The 21,461-nt window shown below is 44.5% G+C and overlaps 1 protein-coding gene across 1 annotated transcript in view; it reads left to right on the forward strand.

Annotated features, from left to right (window-relative positions):
* SIAH3 (siah E3 ubiquitin protein ligase family member 3) overlaps positions 1 to 21,461 on the forward strand; it is a 47,921-nt gene that overhangs the window by 24,761 nt on the left and 1,699 nt on the right. The window lies entirely within an intron of this gene.

Consider the following 21,461-nt stretch of genomic DNA (forward strand, 5'->3'; position numbering starts at 1 on the left):
TAGGAGAGCCTGTATTGAATGGATCATACACAGATGCCTGTGAACCTATGATGTTAGGTAAGATGAATCACACTTTTTCTTGCTGGACGGGATTAAGTGACCTCAGAACTTTGAAACACAAAGGATAAAACATTAGCCAGATTTCTCTTTGTGAGATAGTAGATACTCTAGCCCAGCAGACTGGAACCTTCCACGACCTAAATAGTCTACATCTTCAAAGCTATTTTTTTCTGTGACTATTACTAAAATCTGAAATTTTGTCCTGAAAAAGTCAACACCTACATATTGACATACTACATATATCACTTTCCACCATGACATACTACAGACATCACTTCCCACTTGTGTACAAGTGGAAATACAACTCTGGCTGTGTTTTTTACCCTTATGCCTTTGTGGCAACCCCTAACACCAATAAATCACAATGAAAATGTTTCGTTTTCATTAGTTGGAGCGATGATGAAGATTAAAAGGGAGAACAAGAACAAAGAAACCAGATTTTCTTCTATTGGTCATGCTGGCTTTCTATGCTGGAGAGAGGAAACTGTAACCCTCCTTTTCTAGGTCACTTTGTTCAGGCATCTTTTGCTATGCACAAAGAGATTCTGTAAGCAGGATGTACACAACTTCGAAATATAATACAGGTATTTATCAGTTGACGCAGACAAGAGATAGCTGGGACTTAATGTGCTACCAGACGAAGCATTACTATGCTCAGTGTCCCCATTAAGACACCTGAAGAGTCCTTGCTGGCCAGGCAGTCAGCCATCACTTGGGGAAGGTTTGGTTTCTGCTGCATTTGTGGCATGTCCTCAGTGCTGCTGAGTTTCCAGTTTCCAACTCTCTATGTTGCCATCTAGGATTTTATATCTTCCCACAGTGGTGTTTTTCTTCTTGAATCCTTGAGTTGTTCCCTATCACCATCTCAGAAATCCTACCACTGCTTGCATGTTCACCTTTCTCATTTCATGAGTCACTGCTCTGCACTTTCTTCCAGCTCTTCCTCAGCGATCTGAGCCAAGGCTATGTACCTGGGCTGAGCCAGAGCCAGGCACTGGATTTCTGGATCACAGAGACCTACTTTCTAGGAAGAGAGGAGGTTGTAATTGTTAGGGAGTAAGTGAGTTATGGATGCATTTATCTGCAAGTGATTTTTTTGCTTGGCACCAAGATCAGCAGTGCTTTTGAGGATGCATATTATGACTGATAGGTCCTGGCACCACGTGAGGCTTGCATGCCACCAATACCATGTACCCCACTTCTAGGGAACCCCTGTGCAAGCATTTCAGACTGAACCCCTGCTGATCCTAGTTCCATTCTTCCCACCTTCTTCTGCAGCCACAGCCACCACCAGGCTCAGCTCCCACTTGCAGAGCAGAGATATCCAGTATCTGACCCCTCCTTTTGAATGCATTTTCCCACTATTCTCATTCAAAGTGTCCCTTTTTTCTCAGCTAACTGTGTGAGACTCATTCGGTGCAAGCTTGGGTGTGGTGCCACAAAGCAGGGTAAGTCTTTTGTAGTTAATAGACTGAGATACCCAAGGTTTTCCGTGGTCGCCCAGTATCTGGAGGATGGATAAATTCCCATGATGGATAGTGCCTTAGCCATTTTGTGATATTTCCCGTACTTGTCCATGAACATGACCTGTTGGGGACTTAGGGCAAGATCCAGCTCCTAAAATACTGTTAGACGCTACTTGGTCTCTAACTCCAAAAGTGCCTAACCTGATCACTTAGACACTGTAAGAGCCCCTGTACAACAAAGCTTGCACTGAATATGTGCTAATGTGCCTAGTGTGCCTCCCCACCCCTAAAGGGCTGACATCTTAGGACATCACCTTGCCCACATGAGTGTCTCCCACTTGTAGCTCTCTGGGTGCAAAATCAGGCAGTCCCGTGCTCCCTGAGGGACTAGTATTTAATTTGTGAGTGTACCCAACACAGAGTGACAGCACAGAGGGCAGGAGAAGATGCAACTCCCTGGCATCAGCTTTCAGTCTATGTTTCATCCACTGCTGGCAGAACATCCTAGAAGCAAGAAGTCTCTCCTTTAGCGGGGAAACCGTATCTCCTACTTCCAACAGGAATGCCCTCATTGTGGAAGGGATCAGGGCAGGGATCACCCTCCACTCTTTCTGTTGAAGTGAGGTCGTCATGCAGACAAAACCACAAACATCTTGGGCTAGAAGAAATGTGACTCCATACCTACGTGCCTTGTGAAAACAGTAAACTGCAGCCTGGTTTCTTTTAGCTACTGTCTCCTGTAAAACACAATCCACAGGAACTGGGACTGGATCCTAAATTTATCTTCCCTCACGTCAGCACACAAACTGTGCAAGCCTCTGCTGTTCCTGTGTCTCCTTGCTCCTAGCAGCACAGCTCCGTAGCAGAGGTGCGATGGCTGCAGTGGAGCTGTGCTGGCTTTGATCAGCTAAGAATTTGTGTTTGTAGCAGCTCACCCTTTCTGCATGGTCCTTTTTCAAGATACTTGTTATGCTCAGTGCTGGAGAAATAGCAGTAGCAGAAATAATGAGGGTGGCACAACAGTGAAGCAGCCAAGTGGGAAATGCACCGCTCCAGAGCAAACAAGACCCACTCAGCACATGCTCTTCCCCCAGAGCCCAGGCTGCTCTACCAGCGATGTCTACAAAACCTTGAGGTGCATCCGCTGAAACATGATGTCACCTGCACACAGCTGAGCATGTTCAACTGAATGTGACCCTTCTCCAGGTGTCCATAGTTGTGCTGATGGGATTTGGATGTATAATGAGAAGCCAAATTTACCTGAGATACCCTTGCTCCAGAATGCCAGTATCAGGAAACAAATGACATAAAAGGAAAGCACTCCTATGCCTGTACTATACACTTAAAATTAATTCCCTGTAACTGAAACCAATTGTTCACATAAATCTCACCCTGCTTTTAAGCTAGGACATAACCTCAGCTTAATTGATATTTGTGCTTGAAGACAAAGAAATCAATCTGGCACGTCTAAAGAGCCTTTACGTTTTTCACAGAGAAAGACTTTCCCTGGTAAATGAGCTTGTCTTTTTATAGGCTCAGGTTTGCGAACACGCAAGATATGCCTTTAATATTTACATGCATAGACGTATCTTTCCTTGGTGGGCTTGGAAACAAAACCACCTTCTGACTGCATCCTTACCATGGTCTCCTTGGTCAAATGCCCAAGCATTTGAAAAACTGGCACAGGTAGTCTCTATTCTTTCCCTCACTGTCACACTATTCCAGGATAAAGTACCCATTTATAGTTATTTATCAGTGTGTACATAATCGAGCCCTTTGAAGACACCTGTCTAAATGTGGGTGTGCCACTTCTATTCCTGTTTTATTGTTCTTTCACCACTGCCCACCCAGTAACTTCCTCAGATTCAGATGAAAGTGCGCAAATTAGGTGGGAAAGCTCATTTTACAACTAAACCTGCAGTAGGGGCATATCAGCATTAAAAAATACATAATGTGTGAGAAAGCTCAGGCCCATTTCTGGCTGACTGGAGTCTGGGTGAGATTAGCCATGTACCTTCACAAGCACACCCTCCCTTAAAGCTCTGACCCAAGCAAGTGGGAGAACAAGGAGTCTGTGCTAGATTTTGAAATGAGCTTGTACAGCAGGTTCAATGCACGCTTATCATGCCTTGTAACACACACTGACTCCATGTCCTACAATTTATGTGCTAAGTATTTCTAATATAGCAACCACATTGATTTCAAGGGCAGTTTGCAAAGTCACAAAGATGTGACTCTTCAGCTGACAGGGAAGGTAAAGCCTGAATGCCCTCTTCTAGCTGTAGAAGACCTGTGGTATGGCCGAGGAGTTGAAATCAGTCCAAAAGAGCTGCTGACACAGTCTGTGCTTGAAGGAAAAGATATTTTTTACATAGTGCCTTATGAAAACAAACACGTACCTGACATGTAACTACATCTTGACATAAGATGCCAAAAGAAAAAGCCCTCCACAGGAAAGCACTTATTATTTTCCCTTCCAAATGACCGAGTGCTTAGGAAAGGTGCCAAAAGATGTCCCTGAAGGCTGACAGTCTCTGTGCAGCCATTAACCTTCAAGGGCTTGGGAAACGGCACATGAGCTCCCCTCACGTGAACTTCTGCCTCTCACCTGCACAAGCTGAGCCACCTCTGGGTGTGGGAAATTCAGGTAGGGCTGCATCCACCATGCCGCAGCAGGCCAAGGCCACAGCAGCAGCCTGCAGCCGTCCATGCTGTGTGCTGGCCAGCACTCCCCCTGGATTTGCCCTGTGCCAGCAGGCACTCTCCTTTGTGGGCTCAGAGACCAGGGCTGTTCCCACCAGCCACAACGCAGAGGTCACCCTGTGTGAGAGGCGAGTTGAACCCCATGGACACAAGACGTGCCACTTGTTGTCAGGGCCAGGGAATAGCTCCTGGCCTGTTTTATTAATCTGTATAAAAGTAGCCTACGCTGGCAAATCAGAAATGAGGTGTGGACCTTGACCACCTGCACCACTTTTTCCTTGGCACGGGTTCAGGCTTTCCTGTCTCCCCTCAGTGAAGGTATGTCTGTACGCCAGGTTGTGTCACCTGAGCCTGGGACTCAAGATCTGTCCCCAGACCTCCTTTATTTGTCAATTTAGTCCTTGCACATAAGACCTGTATGTCATTGTCCTTTAAAGGCTGCAAGTCGTGGCAGAAACAGGGATGCTTGCTTTGTCATATGGAGCTTTTCACACGAGGGACCAGGTGGTATAGAGTTTATCAACTAGATGGTCGGTGTCAAGGCACATCTTCACATGGCAAAAAGAGGGCATGGAGGTACTCCAGCTGGCTAGCTGAGATCGTGAAAGCAGTCTAAGTTTAGAGTGGGATCGTGACGGTCCTGTCTCAATGTTTAGTTAAAACAGTGTTCAAGGAAGAGCAGAAGTGTTATTAGGAGAGCCTAAATTCATAAAAGTGCTGATCTGAAGAAGGACATGGAGACAACAAAGGGACCATGTTTGAGGCAACATGGGGACAAGCTGGTGTGGGGCCAAGCAGATGGATCAGGAACAGACAGAATCAAAGGGCTTGAAGGTGACCAGGAAGCTCAGGACCTGAGACAAGAGCAGGGTGGGATTGATCTCACCAGAACATAGGAACTGAAAACCAGATATCTGCTTCTGAGCTCAGCTTAGTTACCTTCAATTCCCCTTACAGGCAGTGGAAGGAAATAGCCAAGTGATGCCAGAATCAGGACAATACCTGACTGAACTGGGAAGGCAGTTTAGCTATAACTCGGCCACTCTACAGCTTCAGGTGGTTTAACTTAACCCTGATGTTATTTCATACACAGACTTTCCTAATTTTTCAGCCTGCATTCCTTTAATTGCAGTCAGCCGTGTAATACCAGTAGCAAGGAACTCCAGCAAAAGGTCATTTGCAAGTCAGTTTAGTTTGATGCTGCTGTCACTGATGCTTATTTCCACATCTGACTGTGAGGAAAAAGTTGCAATTTACCTTGCTTTCTGTGTCTTAGTGAAAAATTGCTGCTTAAAACTCTTTTTTACCTCAGTTTCTCATCCTGAAACATTCACTTTCATCTTCTGCCAGTGTCACTTTAATGTCCATCACCTGGAGTTGTGGCTGTGTCTACTCTTCTTTTATTGTCCCTTCTGTTTCATTGCCCGAGTAGCTCGGCTTGAAAAACAGTAACCAGCCATCACCATCACCAGGCCTTGGCACCTTTCTAAGTACAAAACAAAATAAAATATTGAGCGATAATAATTGAAAATGAAACATAGAGCGTTATGGCGGATCACCACAATGCTGAGGTTCTTGAATCACCAGAGTTTTTTCATTGAACGATTCTCATTTCACGAGATCATCTATGTAACTACTCTGTAACCTAGGGTAGTACCAGGTCCACAGCTACTTAACACAGCACGGAGTCTTCTTCACAACCTATTAATTTGAATGATCTCTGGCCAGTTTAAGTCATGGTTGATAGAGATTCTCTACATCTCTGCTGATGATGATTGCCATTCTGATAAACAGCAACAGAGTGAAAGAAAGAAAGCAGCATGGGCCTCCTCTTCCATTTACTTAATGTATCCTCAATAGCATTGCCCTCTAATATATCTGTTACCAATCAATACTTAATATAATTCTATCCTGTGGTGCTGGAGCAAGCCCAAAAGCTAAAGCAGATCTTTGTGTAAAAGAGGCAGCAGGAGTAAATGAGAAGAAAGCTCACATGGGAAGCAAAGTGGAGATGTGACATGCAGGTCCGACTTCACAACGTTGACCTCGCAACCTCAGGTCCACCAGAAAGACAAAGCAGCTCTGTGGAAAGAGCATTTGTGATGCATTAGTTGGGACTGCAGTGATAGAAGGGAGTGGGAGGTCTCCCACTATAACTGCATCAGCACTTTCTGCGGAAACAGGTTTTCCACTACCTGCCCTGAAGTTATCCGCTCTCACCAGTGCTGACAAAGGGCCAAGCAGGGATGAGGTTAATGGTCTGCATCCTAAGCTGGTGGGTGCCGGGTCTGGTCTGGTTTGCAGTGGTGGACGACCTGTGTTCATACAGCCCTATTCTGCTCTGGAGTGCACTGGCCTAAGTGGCTGTAGATGGAGGAAAGCAGTGAAAATATTAAGCCCTTCATTGATCATTTAACTTCTGGGTTATGTTCTAAATCTGAAGCAGGTTTTGCCATGTAGCTTCACACCACAACCTTTCAAAGCCTCCTGTTTGTACTTCCCTGAGCCTATGAAAACAGGGCAGTTAGCTCTGCTGCTCTGCTGCTCTGCTGTAGAACAAAGTTATAGCTCTGATCTCCTTCCATCCAGTGCTAAGCTGAAACCCCAGTGTGGAGGGGAAAGGTATAACCCAACTCCACAAAGTAAGAGTAGGATACTTCTCTGAGTACTTTCTCTGCCTGTGAATGCACTAAACAGGCCTCTGTGAGCTAAGCGTGGCGGGACAGTTTTCCATCTTATGTTAGATCTGAAAAAGAAACAACTAGTCAACTGATGGCTAGCTAGTAGGTGATTAAGTTGCAGCTGATTCTTAAAATTTTCTTTCCTTCAATATATGAGGCAATACCAGGGCACTGTCACACAATGGGAAAAGCCTGGGGAGTCAGGGTAGGTTGCTGGGAGGAACAGCACTGCTAGATCAGAGATGACTGGTGGTTCCAAGGGTCCGGGGTGCAGCTGGAGCACAGGCTCAGACCAGGACCGATGCTGTGGTGCTGAGTTACACGTACATGATGCACAGTGCCCACAGTTATAGTTACAGCTCAAAGTCCGCTTATCCATGATGTTCTCCAGTGTTTCTCCTAAAACTTAAAGGCTATTTGTTTCCTAGAATTAAGGATATTTTTGAAGGAGACCAGGCAGCAGGGATTGGTCTGCAATCAGCGTCAGTCTAAGCACACAGGGGTCTGCCACAGCAGCTGATGTTGGGAGCCAGCTGTCCTATCCACTTACCCCCTTTTGATTCAAAGCCTCTTTGGTGGGCAATTTAGCTGCAGGCAGCGATAGAGAGAAAAGGGCCAAGCAAGTACATGGTTAACTGTTTCTTTGTTTGTGTGAAGTCCAACATGCAGCAGCTGGATTGCACTTCCAGGCAGCAATGGAAGGAAGCCAGTGCAAGCAGCAAGTCCTGCTGGGCTCTGCAGTTCAGGCCCACGGCTCAAGGTCCTGTCGTTGCTGAGCTCTTCCCGCATGTAATTCTAGGAAGAGGCTCTGGTAAAGGCAGTGTTCATCTCATTATCAATTCAATTTCTGTGACAGCCCTGCTAGGGCTCTTAATTTCTTGTGTTAAAACAACAAATGAGATGACCCAACTGCAATCTCTAATAGGTATCATGGGTCAGTAATCATTCATTTGTTATAGTGCCTCTCACTTGAAGGACGGAGATGAAAATTTGTCCTCGTAATGGCAAGAGCTGTAAATTAGTTTTATTTCACTGTTAAATCTAGAGGCCTGAAAATTAGGATGACCATCCCTTAGCTGGGAAGAAAATGTATCAGCTCAAGGGATTTTCTGCATTAGGCAAATAGGCAGCTCATAATCACCCATTAAACAGTCACAGTGGCTGTCTCCTGACACCCTTTGCTACGCCAAGTCGTGACTCTCCTGCTGCACTGAATGTGGTGAAACTTTTCAAGTCTCATGTCCTGTTCTGGGCCAGAAACCCTAGCTCCACCTCTAGCCAAGGAAGAGAAGTGAACATCACCTGCAGATGCTGGAAGGTAATTTCATCTTTTCCTGAAGATAGGCACATTCAAAATAGGGATGATTAATTGCTCTGTGGAGGTACATCTTACCTTCGTTATTAAGGGAGCTTCAGGTGAGTAGCTCAGATTTGAACATGTCTGTCTTTTAGACATATACATTAGACAAGACAAATCCCACCCAAAATTTATCCAGTTCTTTGTCACAGGTGTTTCTGCTGCTAAGGAATGTTATCCTTCCCCTTGAAGTCCTTGCGAGCCCTGTGGGTCTAAAAGATGTTATTTTGAGTTAGCATTCTGAGTTAGCATGGACTCGCTGCGGATTTGGAAATTGCAGGGTAAGCCTTCACTGCATGCTCATAGGGTGGAAAGGAGGGAAAAGAAGGGTTTTAAAGATAGATGGAAGCTATGCTAACAGGGGCGTGAGGGTGCCTAACAGCCTTCACTGAGCTGTTAGGCACTTTCCAGAAACACTTGAGTGGCTCCTCCTGGAAATGTGGGTATCTCTCCTGTGGTGACTACACATGCGATTCATGCCTTTGGCCTGACAGGCTGCACAAAACACCACACAGCCGTTCACCCTTGGTCCCAGAGGTCTTCCCTGAGATCTCCTCGCCCTATACGAAACCAGAAGGGGATGTAATGTCCACCCCAGCTAACTCGGATTGTCACAGGGGTGTGCAGGTCCTTGCAGCAAAACCATACTGTGACTTAAGAGTCACATCCTGACAGGGAGCGGGGACTGCAGCGGGGAGCTCAGCAGCCTGAGCCCTGGGCAGTGGAGCTGAGGTCTGCCTCACACACATGCACCCTGGCCCAGGGAGCAGGTAGAGAGCACTGCAGTGTGATATAAGAGGAGCAGATCTTCTCCCAGTGTCCAGTCACTGGGCTGCCACATGTCCTCCTTTCAGCCCTGGCAGCCCTTTGGGAAAAAGCAGAGAGGTTTTCCCTGTGAAAGAAAGGCTGAAACACCTTTGATGTGATGAAATGAGTGGTCTGTCATCTTGTTCAATAACATGTCACACACAAAGCTCTATAAAAAGCTCTCTATAGAAAGCTGAAAATAAATTAAAAAAAACCTATCCCACTCTCAAATCCTTAAAATCCGTAAATGTATCAGAATAATTGTACAATTATTCACTTTTAAGATGTGCAAGGTACGCAGTAGTGTACAGCCAGACAAGTTTATAAGAACATGTATTAAGCTGGCTACACAGGGAGGACCTGGCTGAAGTTAAAACATAAAACCTTCCCACCAGACAAGTGAGGGTGAGAGGGGGGACATTAAAGTGCAAGGATGACTTTGAATAAGGAAAGTGGTCCCTCTTCCCCCTTTCTCCAAAGCTACACTTGTAATGAAATAGGAAATTTTAGGATGGAGAACCAGAGAGACCAGAGCAAACTGAAAAAGCCTGTGGTGCTGCAGCCAGAGCTACACAGCCTATGCCAATGGATTTCCAGCAAGAGTTTCCCCAGCTTTAAAAATAACTAGAACCCAGGAGCTGCAGCTCTGCTGGGTGACAGGTCTAGTAAAATCATGGAGCAGATCCTCCTGGAAGATGTTGAAACATATGGAAGACAGGGATGTGATTAGAGACAGCCGATATTGCTTCACCAAGGACAAATCATGCCTCACTAATCTAGTTGCCTTCTACAATGGAGTGACTACATCAGTGGGCATGGGAAGAACTACAGATGTCATCTACCTGGGCTTCTGTAAGGCCTTTGATATGGTCATTCACAGTATTCTTACCTCTTAATTGGAGAGGGAGGGTTTTGATGGAGGAACTGTTAGATGGATAAGGAATTGACTGGATGGCAGCATTCAAAGAGTTACAGTCAATGGCTCAACATGCAAGTGGAAACCAGCAATGAGTGGTGGCCCACAAGGGTCCATACTGGGACCGATACTATTTAATATCATCAATGACAAATAGCGGGACTGAGTGCACCCTCAACAAGTTTGCAGATGACACCAAGCTGAGCAGTGTAGTTGATTCACTTGAGGAAAGGGATGCCATCCAAAGGGACCTTGGCAGGCTTGAGGAGTGGGACCTTGTGAATCTCACAAAGTTGAACAAGATCAAGTGCAAGATCCTGCACTTGGATCGGGGCAACCCCTGGTATCAACATAGGCCGGATGGTGAATTATTTGGCAGCAGCCCTGTGGAGGACTTGGGGATACTGGTGGATGAAATCTCATTTATGACTCAGCAATGTGTACTTGCAGCCCAGGCAGCCAACCATATTATCTTGGGCTGCATCACAAGAAGCATGTCCAGCAGGTTGAGGGAGGTGATTCACCCCCTCTACTCCGCTCTCATGAGATCCCACCTGGAGTGCTGTGTCCAGCTCTGGGGCCCCTGGCACAAGACAGACATGGGCCTTTTGGAGCAAGTCCAGAGAATGGCCACAAAAATGGTCAGAGGGCTGGAGCACCTCTCCTATGATGACAGGCTGAGAGAGCTGGAGTTTTTCAGCCTGGAGAAGAGAAGGCTCCGGGGAGACCTGATTTTGGCCTTTCAGTATATAAAGGGGGCTGATAAAAAGGACGGAACAACTCTTTTTAGCAGGGCCTGTAGTAACAGGACCAGGGTTAATAGTTTTAAAGTGAAAGAGAGTAGGTTTATATTGGACAGGAAGAATTTTCTTATTATGAGGATGGTGAAACAGTGGCACAGGTTGTCCAGAGAAGGTGTGGATGCCCCATCCCTGGAAGTGTTCAAGGCCAGGTTGGATGGTGCTTTGAGCAACCTGGTGTAGTGGAAAGATGTCCTTGCCCATGGCAGGGCGGTTTGAAAATAGATGATCTTCAAAGGTTCCTTCCGATCCCAACCATTTTGTGATTCTGTGACTCTATGCTCCCTCTTCCTGATGGCACATGTGGTCAGAGTGGAGGTGCCAGCAGGCTAGGGGATGACAGCAGATTCCCTCCCCAAAAAGGCAGTGCTTACAGGAAGGGTAGCGTGGAGACAGACTCAACTTCTCCTGGCTAGAGGAGACCATTTTGTCTCAGACCTAAGGCAATTTTGGAAAAAAAAAAATGAATGGTATTTTTCTCTGTGCTCTGCTTCTTCTGCAGGCAAAGCACTGCAGGCTCAGAGGCTGTCAGTACAGTACCTCTCCGTAAACATAAATGTTAACTTAGTAGGTTGTTGGGTGTTGGGTTTTTTCCCCTTCAATAAAGCTCTTTAAACTTTCATTCCTATTAATAGAGATGGAACATTGTCTTCTCTGGCAAAGATGAGCCTCCCTTTCTGTTCTTTCTTTCCACCTGCACCCTCCCCATGTGAAGAAAACGTATAGAGGAACTATTCTTTGAGAATTGGAGGGGGAGGATAAAGAAGGAACAGGCTATGATTTGCACAAAATTAAAAGTATTTGTGATAAAAGTCAAATGTTCCCACAGAAATGTCCCTTTCTTTACTGCAAAGAATATGTCAATGAAACACCAACATACATTGCAGAAACTTAAAAAATTTCCCCAGACTTGCCCAAAGCTAATGGCTTACATTGGTTTTCTGGATTGTTTTGCATTCCCCCCCCCCCCGCCCCCCGCCCCTTTCTTAAGACTGTACAAATTCGAGACACACTTTCAGCTGATAGTGGAATAATGATGACTTTTGGGTTGTCTTGTAACAGGAAGACTTTTTTTCATTCAACGCTGCATTCACATGGCAGGTATCCAGAGCAAGGGCAAACTGAAAGCGCAGGGCTAGGTCACTAATGGAGAAGGGGCAAGAACAGGTACTGTAAAGGGAAGTGACTCTGGGCTTGGCACAGTTTATTTTCCCGTCTTCTCTTCCTAATGCTCCTGAAACCTGAACATGACCTTCACCACAACAGGCCATTGTGGATGAGTCTGAGGTGCCCATCACCCACCAGTACCAGCGGTGCCTTGGCAGGAGGGAGGCAGACATGATTTTAAGCCACTCTTGCATTTCCCAAGACACAGCTCTCAGAAGAAGGTCTTAACCAAAAATGAGGAGTGTCTTACAGCTCGTTCATTGCTCAGTGACTGCTACAGAGATGTAGGCACAGGCACAGCCTTTGAGACAGGACAGGGAGCCAGCGTCAGGAGTGCTGCGTGCCCCGTGCTCCCTGCTCCACCTCTGCGGCCGCAGCGCAGGGTCTGAGCTCTCTGTGACCTGCCTGGTGTAGCCTTAATTGCCCATTACCCTTTGGCAACTGCAAGACCAATGTGACACAGAGCACAGAGCAATTCCTTGGCCAGGGAGGTGTGCATGGATGGGACTGGAGACATCACACCCGCCAAGGGAGGTTGCCGGCTTGCTCAGCCACCACCTCATCCCTGGTCTCCTTCCAACAAACCAATAATGTTTGTGCCGTCCTTTGGCACTCCTGGGGTGCATTTCTGAAAGAGCAGTTAGTAGATTTAAATGTCATATAATTGTGATAGCTGGAGGTTGCCTGATGGAAGGGAAGCATTTCGATTGTCTCAGGGTGGATTTGGTCTAATTATCTCAGATGACACCAGCAAATCTGCTCCTCTTGGAGACATGCTGTTACTGTAGTAACTTGTAAATGAATATTGGATGATGAGTTATTAGAAGCAGTCTGAACTGGTAAGTTTATGAGCACAGTGGGTAATCGCTTTTTTTAAAAAAAAATCTTTTCCATATTAATTTCTTTTTCAGTGTGAATGTAAAACACAAAATCAAGAGGTCAGAGATAGGGCTCTTGTGAACTCTGCCTCCCCTATCAGACACAGCAGATGCAGCTTGGAACTACTTTATCACTTTGCATTGAATTAAAGCCTATAATGGTTTTGCACTTTGTTAACAGGCTTTATCCAAAACACAAAGTGGATAAAGGATGAAGTGAATCTTCAGATAATTCTACATTTTGGATTATCTCTTTTTACATGTGCAGGCCATTCACTACATCACCCAGAGCCACAACCAGCATTGTCTCATGAGAGATCTGATGATAAACAGTGGTTACACCCTGCCCTTCTGGAGCAAAAGCTGACAGCATGTGCTTTGGCTTCTGATACTTGCCTTCTGTGGCCAAAGGAGATGGCATTTAGAGGGATCACCCTTGCTTAGAACAAGGTATAAAATCTTCTTGTAGTCCAAAGAGAAGGGAGTAAACTTCTCCATGCCCCAGTGCATCAGCAGTTGCAATGCAACATCAAATACTCTGCGCTACGATTTGTTGTCACTGCATTGTGCCCAGCCCTAAAATGCAGCAAAGAGAATTCAAGTTGCAAATCAGGTCCCAGGGGCATGTCCCACCCTCCAGCCCAGTTTCTTCCAAATCCATAATGACTCCAGCCCTTCTGGAGGAGGCTTAGGTTCTCCCAGAATAAACCAGCAGAGGAAAACCGTGTTTCTGACCTGCAGATGTCCACCCTTTTCCACCTCTATTGCTGACAGTAGCTGTAGCTCAGGATCCAGGATCTGGATTCATCCCCAGTAACTGTTTGCACTTCAGGGAAGCTCCTCATGGCAGAGGCAGTCTGTCTCTGCTTGGCCACAGCAGGGACCCAGCCTCCTGCTCCACAAAACAAGCTTTAATACAACTCCTCTCCTGGATGCCTTTGCAAGGGGCTTAAATGGTACTGGCAAGAGAACCTTTATGGGTTTCTCCTTGAGGACCAGGAGAATTTCATCATCTTCTATTGTTTCCCTTCATTTTAGGAGTCCTTCACAATTTCCAGGAAGCCACTGTTTCTGTCAGGGGGTCCCAAACCCAAGTAACAGAGAGCTGAAAGGCCACATGGGTAAGGGTAGTGAGCATGGGTGCAGGATAAACCCACATTGACCAAAGATACTCTGGCCACTATGAGCATGTCTGATCCTATTTGGTCCTGCAGTCATGGTCTCATACCGTGTTACGGAAAGCTGGGATGCTTTTTTTTCTGTGGTTACAGATTCAAATCTAAGAATCATCCTTGTTTAAGTGCTTGGAGCAGGCACAGGGAAATTACCCCAGAGCAGGTGATGTGGATCTGCTTGCCAACCCGCCAGACCTCCACAGGTCCAGATGCTTCCATTTCATCCACTTAATCTCCACGCTTTTCATTCATTTTGGCTAGCAAATAACTGTGCAAGATACTCCACAGAAATTGCCCATGTGCATGGTTTTGTTTGTATCTACTCAATGTGTTTTATTCCTCAAAGAAAGCACAGAAAGTGATCTCAGGTAGGATCCAGCAAACACAGCAGCTAAACCAGGATCATTTGCCTGGATGTCCATGACCCATCTACAGCTTGGACTGGGGGTCAGCAAGATGATTGATCTCCCTTGAGCCTGAAACACAGGAAGTTTCAGTGTCCTCGCTGGGCTGGGAATGGTCCATCAAACCTGCATTTAAAGCAGGAGAGCTGGAGACCATGACCTTGCTCCACCCTGCCGGTGTCTATACCTGGGTGTCCCTCAGAAAGCATCTCTAAGACTGAAATGCTTTAGTGTGAATCCTGTTTATATTTCATTATAATTGCATTGTTTTCAATATATTGAAGAATGTCAGGTTTTTTGATTTTTTTTTTCACTTGCACTGCAAGTCTGCGTGACAGTTTATGTTGAAAAAACTGATTTTTGAAAAGCAAGGAAGGGGGTTTAATTTGAGAATAATGTCTTTCTTTCCATCTGGGATGCATTTAAAATGCCGTAACATATTTTTGCTACATCTACCACAAAAACAAATTTATTTTTTTTCCAAAATACCTCTAAAAATACGTGGCCTCGTCTAAAATTCAGGGTCCTCTGATAAAGAGAAGTGTGATGCTACAGTGTGGACATGTACTAAAGCAGCATTTCCTCTGCATAGTCAGAGGTGTGTAATTAGCATGAGGACAGCCATTAACACATCCCGTGTGCTGTGTCACCAAGTCATGCCTGATTATGTTGCAAAGTGAGATTAGCAAAATGAGCTTGAAGTTGTCCTCTCGCTGCCATTTGATAGTAGGGAAAACAAATCCCTCCACTGCCAAAGCTGCAACTAATATTCAGTACTTAAGAAATTCAGCTGCTGCATTCATAATGAATAGGATTTTGTGTAATTAAAATTTTAAATAAATCCCCAACATGAGCCTTGGCTTGGACTTATTAATTGCAGATATGAAAGTACAGCTTTTGACAAAATAGGTTGAGGGTTTTGGGGTATTTTCCTTCTCTTTTCTTTCACCTGATAGATTTATAAAATCTCATTAGCATACTAGAAAATAGCAGACGAGAAATTAAATCAAGACCAGGATTAAAAGACTCACTACTTTCTTCATGTCACCTTTATAGTTCTTTTGAGCATCTGTCCCTGTGTGGTGGGTGTGAGTAATGTGGAGGTGGATGTTAGTGGGTGGCAAAGCTTTTATGAGGCAGAAAGAAGCTGAGAATTAGAAAATTATTGGAGGCAGTTTCCATACAGATGAGAAGAAGCAATCAGACACTGAGAAGCCAGGGAAGAGGAGGACGACAGTAAGAAAACTGAATAAACGGCACAGTTCACTGGCAAAGAAAATACCAATTTGTTTCAATAGAAACCCTGGAAGTTGCCATGGAGCTCTCACTCAAAGCATCTCACCAGCTGCAGACTCGGGTCCCTCCTTGCCTGAGAAAATCTTTAGGTCAAAGCCAAAAATCCACCAAGTTTTCACAGCACGTTTCCAGGTGGTTTCCCACCTGCCTACAGGCTGACTGCATCCCTTGTTTTCCCTTGTCATAGGTAGGGTGGTGGAGGAGATAAGTGATGGCATGTTAGCAAGGAGGTCCTGTAGCTAGGAGGAAGACCACATGGCCCTGGAGAGCTGGACTGCACTCATGTCTCTGCCTGGAAAGCACTTTGTGAAACTGGAGTCATTTACAGCAAGCCTCTCATGGGTGGCTTCTAGTCAGTCGATCTCTGCCCCTGGGATGCTCAACCTAAAATCTTAGACCCGATCTGCAGATAGTTCAAGCACTTGTAGCTGCATGTGAGGTTAATGGAGGCTGGATTTTGAAAATATCAAGTGCTCTAGGAGGCAATTTTCCTATGAAAAATCGGGGGGTATGTGATAGAAGCTGGGCAATAAAATATGGTCAATGCACTCAGATCTTTAATCTCCCCAAGCCTAAATTCCTTGACCCTAAACTGAGAAATAATACTACTGTTGTACTTTAGCTCAGCGTCATAGATATCAGCCAACAGATGCCTGTGATCCATAGAGACAGCCACAGCAAGGAGCTTCATCGGAGAAAAAAATACATGACAAAGTGAATTATTCTTAGAGGCAGTTTAAAAAAAATGCAGTCTCAAATTTGGCACTGTTTTCACAATGATAGCAAAAATAAGCTCATTATCAAAATTCACGGGCTTCCATCCCTCCATATCCCACCATTTTTTAAATAAAAAAGGCACCAGAATGGTTTAACCAGCACAAAAATATGGTTTTCCCCACTGCATTGTTCTAAGAAACATTCAAAACAGACCTGTAAGCATTATGTGTCCCTGTATAAATATGTGTATGTGTGTTTATATAAGTGTATATATAATTTAATATAATAAGTCAGTCTGAATCAGATGTTACCCTGGAGAATATAGGCTTTACAAAGTTGTACACAAAAGGAAACTGGATCTCAGACAGAGGTGAGCCATAGCAGGAAGCAGCATTAGCAGAAGTGACGGGCTTGTGGCAGGGGTGTGAGCACAGCCCCTTTGAAACCCTGGCTCCCACGTAAGGTGACAGCTTCCATGAACATACACGGCTCCTACCAAGCCTCCTGTAATCCAGCCAAGAAAGATGTGGCTAAGGAAGGAAGAGCTGGGACCCACGGAAGGAGAAGATATGGGTTCCCTCCCTGGAACAGGACTAGGTTGCAATGTCTCAGGGTGTGCTAAAGCTGGACGGGGGTGGAGAGAGAGGAGCACTGTCTGCTGTTCAGGTTGGCTGTTGTGTCTGATGGCTTTATTTTCATCTCTGCTGGTTTCTGAGTGATCCTACTCAGAAGACCCACCATGATGACCTTCAGACTACATCACTGACTTCCCCAAGGAAACAGCCCAGCCCATAGGTGAATTGATGGGTGTTTGCACAGTTGTGTGTGATCAGTGGGTAGAATGCAGTTGCACAGGTGTGAAATGTCTGGAAAAGGATGACTATTTGCAGCACCTGCTTTGCTGTCAAAAACCTTTATTGACTGGGCAGCGAATGAGTCCTTGTCCTCACTCTTTGGGATATTCTCAGCACATGCTGGCACCGTTCACAGGCTGGTTTTTTGCACATTATGTGCATTACTGTAAGTAAAAGTATGAATAAGGCATCCAGGCTCCCAGTATAACACTGGGAAATACTGGACAGTGCAGAAAGGTGACTTTTAACCTTTGCTCTGAAGACCTTAGCAACATTTATTCTTCTACAATGCAACGGTGCTACTCGTCCTCCTTTTACTCCAGATCATCAGTGTCTGGATCCTGTCCCATGGGGTGGGAGAACTGGATTGAACACTCCCTCACCCTGAGGTGTTTGCAGGGAGCAAACTCTCATTTGCAAGTTAGGACCTGAATTGCAAAGCATTTGGCTACTCAGGGCAGCAGCCACCTTTGCTCTGCTGTTAGAAGCTGTGCCCATGTGCAGCAGAGAAGCAGAGGTTGAGGGATCGTGGTGTAGCTGGTGCCAGCACCCCACAGGGCCCAGAGCTCAGCCAGCAGGGGTGCGGTGTGGGTTGCTGTCTCTGTTTCCACTATTTTTACCATAGCTGACCTAAAGTCTTTGCTAGTTAAAATACAAAAGTTCCCTCAGAGCATGAGGAGCAATCCCAAAGCCCTCTCTCCTGGATGGGTGCCTCAGCTTTGCAGCTGCAGACTCAGAGACATGCTCATGTCTACCTCTTGGAGATCTTGGAGATCTCTACCTCTTGGATCTACCCTTTGACCTTCCCCTGGATCAAGCCACTGGTGACCAGAGTGTAATGGTGGTAGGGAGCCACAGATTTACACCCTCAGATGAACAGGCATCCATTTCTTTCTCCATGGACTGCTTTGTCTCCAGCTGGAGAAGGTACAACTCTCTCCTGACTAAGATAGGGGTACCCTCCTGCTTCTTGTCTAGAAACCAGTAAAACCTCTGTGGGCCTGCCCTGAGGATGGATTTGGTCCTGGCTGCATGTAGAAAGTGGTGTCCAGGGGCAGTTCCTTAGTATCTTTTAGGTTACTCCTTCTCTCATTTCTTTCAAGTGAATCGCACTCCAGGGCTCTGCATAGGCTGTAAAAGGAGCTGATGTTCTTCAGAGTTAGCCACCTACTCCTCCGACGTCAAAGGTAGAACAGATGAGTCACACCTAGAGTGGTTTGTTGCATTTTTAGCAGAAAGTCTGTAGAAAAGCTGGGGCAGGACCCAGGAACCCTGTGTTCCAAGTCCAAATATAACCCTTTTTATTTTTTCCTGTAAGAAAAGCATGATGTGTTTATAAATTACTTTTTTGCCAAATGACTTGTTCTTTAAAAGAATTACACTGTAATAAGCTGCATCATTAAAAAGAAATTTTTCTGTGAGCGGCAGAGCCTGGTGTCCTGCGGTTTGGTGTCTCGTGGTGGGATTATCTCACATCTAATGAGGAGCACTCTGGCTGAAGCCTTTTCTCCTGTTCATAAAGACACTGTCTCATGTGGGTTCTCTAGTGTCTACAGTACATGTGGGTTCAAACTGCCGTTGTTTAGGTTCTTTCCTATCTGACAATGTAACATTGCACACGGGGCAAGCTGTTGCTCCCTGGAGATGCAGAAGGGTCATACTTCTCTACCGCGCTGCCTTTTCTCACAAAACCGGTTGAAGATTAAAGCCTTTAAGACTTCTATCACACAGTTAAATTTGACTGAAACTGTCCAACAGGCTGAAAGGTAATTGAAAATAATACTGGACTGACACAAAAATATAATAAACCTTATTTAACTAGGTAATCAGGCAATAAATGATGGAAAGTAAATACTGGAGCAGATTAAACATGGGAAAAAAAGTTCATAAATATTTATTCAAGCTTTTAAATGCTCTCAAGGTGACCATTTTATGCCCATTTTGCATTTCAGTTTTAGAGGTTCCATTCACAGCCATATGAAAGACCAACAAGGGGACAGGCACCCCAACAGTTACACTCATACCTCAAAAATAAAAGTAAAATAATAGTTTTCTGTGAGACTTTTCTTCACAAAGACAGGAAATTTTTAAGATATTTCAGAATATTCAAAAATTTATAATTTAGAAACAGGAATGCTGAATAATTCAGAAACCAGATTTTGACTTACCCAGTCAGAGAATAAAAATAGATCATGTGGTTTGTGCTGTTTTTCCAGAGTTTTCAATAAATCTGAACTGAACAAAGTCAGATCAAAAATACTTTGCTGAAATGATTCATGGAAATGTTTCAAAAATGTGAGTTGTGAAAGGGAAATCTCAATTATCTGCACACACACACACACACAAAATATCACAAATGAAGCAAAGAAGATCTAATGAATTGCTCATTGTAATTTATTTTTCCAGTTCCTGAGCCATAGAACTGTGCTTGTCACAAATTGATTTTTTGAGATATTTGTATTTCCTTACCTTGGATACAGTTTAGATGGATGAGCTACCATTGCTCTCCATGCTCATCAAATTAGGAGAATGCATTTCTAAATTCAATTACATCCTCAGTAGAACTGGTTCTCTGACTCTGGTAATCTTTGGAGAAGAATTATACACAGTCTATAAAGCTTCACATTTCAAAACCTAATTTTGAATGTTATTCAAGAGGTTAATTTAAGATTCATCTTCCTAAAGAGGAGTTAAATAAAACTGATAGAAGGCTGGAACTTGTCGAGTGGTTGAGAGGTTTATCAGCATGCGAGTATGAGTTCATTAGTTTTAATTAGTATAATCACTGATGTTGCATTAACAGTTTGGTGAGAGAAAGTAATTGCTCACACCCACTGTATTAGATTGGGAGATTAGAATTCATTTTATGAGGCAATTAGCATTTCAGGGATTTTTTTAAAAGGCTTTTATGATCCGCCATTGCAGTAGCCTCCTTCACCAAAAAGAGTTTAATTTAACCATAACTTTCATCCTAATGGGATGCAAAAATTAATGTAGAATTAAGTGCAACCAGCAATCCCACCGTGATAAGCAGGGAACTAAAGCCACAAACCTCAATTAGTTTATAATGACCTGTTTTATTTTCCAGACAATGATAGTCATTTATCTGTCCTCAATTCATTATCTTCTTGGAAAGTTTATATTCTTGGATTTTATACAGCAAAACAAATAAAATATGAGGAAGGAAAAAGTAGAACAGTACTATCACAGCAATAATTCTCCAAAGAAAAAGTTGCCAAGGTTCAATAGCCGGGCTTAAATAGGCAATTATTCTTCGTATCAAATGTCAGGAGGAAGAAACAGCTCCCTTTGACACCCAGTGCTTTGGGAAGAACCATGAATTTCACAGCAGCAGCAATCACAACCTTGCTCTGCTCAACACATCCCTTGGCAGCTACTGACACAATAAGAATGGAGATCCAAGACGTTGTCATCCTGGATTGGCAAGGAATCCCTCATCACCTGAGAGTTAGGACAGTTGACCCAAGAGATTTGCCTTCCAAAAACATCCTGGAAAGCAAAAGTACAAGTTCTGGTACTACTGGAACATTAAGGAAACATTAAGGAAAAACTGCTTACAGTAAGAATGCTTACTCTCACATCAAGGCTGTAATAAAGGCATCACAGTACCCACAGAGAGATGAGACAGCGAGCCATCTGCAGCATATCCCGCACCTATTATACAGGTTTATGCTTGCCCCTGGTTAAGACAAGTCTCTGCTCAAAAACAGCTGAAGAAAACCCAGATTTGCTATGACTTGGATGTGGCATGGAGAACAACTGTTAGATGTTAGAACCATACTGTTGTTCCTATAGTTTCGGGTACATATGTTCATGTGTTAAAATGAGCAGACATTGGGCAGTATTTAAGGAATTACATAAATCTTCCTAAAACATATGTTAAAGCAAAATGTATGTATATATGTATGTACTCTTAATTCTTGTACTCTTTATAAGCATCTCCAGAGGAGTTCAGAGAGAGGCAATGTCTTCCTGTGTTTAAGCATCTAAAATTTAGATACAGCTAGACAGGCTGGATCTCAGTCACTCTGGCCGCAGCCAGCATCACCTTTAGGAGGTGGATTACTCCAGCTAAGATCTGAATCTGCCACTGGGAAGGGTGGCCTCACTCTATTGACTGCAGAGGCAGTCCAAGGTAACAGGGTTTCCATCCTGGGAG

This window comes from Falco rusticolus, chromosome 2 (assembly GCF_015220075.1).
Source record: "Falco rusticolus isolate bFalRus1 chromosome 2, bFalRus1.pri, whole genome shotgun sequence".
Lineage (NCBI taxonomy): Eukaryota > Metazoa > Chordata > Aves > Falconiformes > Falconidae > Falco > Falco rusticolus.